Here is a 1,664-nt window from a genome sequence, read left to right on the forward strand (position 1 = left end):
AATTATTTTGAATAAAAATAATTTTTTATATGGTGGAATATGTAAGATATTTATATATATTAAGATTAATTTATTTTTTGAGATAATTAAATTATTAGTGAAACTAGGATTAGATACCTTATTATTATAAAATAAAATTAGAAAAATTATAAAATAACTGTGAATCATTAAATTTAAGTAATTTGGCGGTATTTCAAATAGTTAGAGGAACTTGTTTTATAAATGACACGATAGGAAGATCTTGTTAGAAATTTTATGTATTGATGTTTAAAAATTATTTTATAAGAAGTATTAGGTGTACAACTTTGCTTTCGCCGTTTTCCTATAGATTGCTTTAGCAGTAAGTGGTGGTCGAAATAAATAGACGTTATACAATAAACTTGGGCATCTGTCAACATAATCCCATAGAAACATTAGTCGATTTGTGTCTGCATAAAATTATTCTCGATTGAAAATGTCAGTTTATGAGCCAAATTCTCGTCATTTGCGGAAGGCTTTAATTTTTTGCTTCAATATGAAGAAATCTGCATCGAATGCTCTCAAATACTTACGGTGAGGCCGCTATTAGTGAAAGAACGTGTTTCAACGCTTCAAGAACGATGATTTTGACGTCCAAGGTCATGCTCAGTATTTGGTGGGACCAGCTCGGCGTAGTGTATTATGAATTGTTAAAACCAACTGAAATAATCACAGGCGATCGGTATCGAACGCAATTGATGCGTTTGAGCCGAGCATTGAAAGACAAACGGCCGCAATACAACGAGAGACACGATAAAGTGATTTTGCAGCATGACAATGCTCGACCCCATGTTGCGAAAGTGGACATACTTGGAAACGTTGAAATAGAAAGTCCTACCCCACTCGCCGTATTCTCCAGACGTTGCTCCCTCTGACTATCACTTGTTTCAATGGCACACGGCCTGGTTGACCAGCACTTCCGGTCTTATGAAGAAGTAAAAAATTGGATCGATTCGTGGATAGCCTCAAAAGATGACTAGTTTTTTCGACACGGGATTCGTACGCTACTCGAAAGATGGGAGAAAGTAGTGGCCAGCGATGGACAATACTTTGAATCATAAATGTATAACCAGTTTTTTACTAAATTATTTTTAGTAGAATAAAAGTTTCTCATTCACATACCCTTATTTAAAAACAACAAGCTTCCCCGATCGCTCATAATATAAATTTACTATATAAAATATCCTTGAAGAACACAGTCCAAGAGAAATTATCATTACATATCTTCCAAACATTCCTACTTTATAAAAAATTATTAACCTACATACAATTAAATTTATATGAACTATGGATGAATAAGTTATTATTCTTTTTATTTCAACCTGAACTAAACACGAAATTCCCACAATAATTTTCCCAGTAATTTTTACCCTAAAAATAATATATCCATATTTAACTCCAACTTTATAATATATATAATATATCTCTATTAATCGAATTAACCCATACCATCCTATTTAATAATACGCCAGCTAAAGTTATTGACCCGTATACCGGAGCTTGAAATGGGCCTTAGGTAATCAAACATGAAATAAATAAATAGGTATTTTAATAAAAAAGGACATGTAAATTATTAAAAATCCTCAAAAAGTAAAATTATAATTACCTATAATTCTCACTATTAACCTAAACTTCAGTTATCCCAT

Source organism: Atta colombica, unplaced genomic scaffold (genome assembly GCF_001594045.1).
Source record: "Atta colombica isolate Treedump-2 unplaced genomic scaffold, Acol1.0 scaffold193, whole genome shotgun sequence".
In the NCBI taxonomy this organism is placed as follows: domain Eukaryota; kingdom Metazoa; phylum Arthropoda; class Insecta; order Hymenoptera; family Formicidae; genus Atta; species Atta colombica.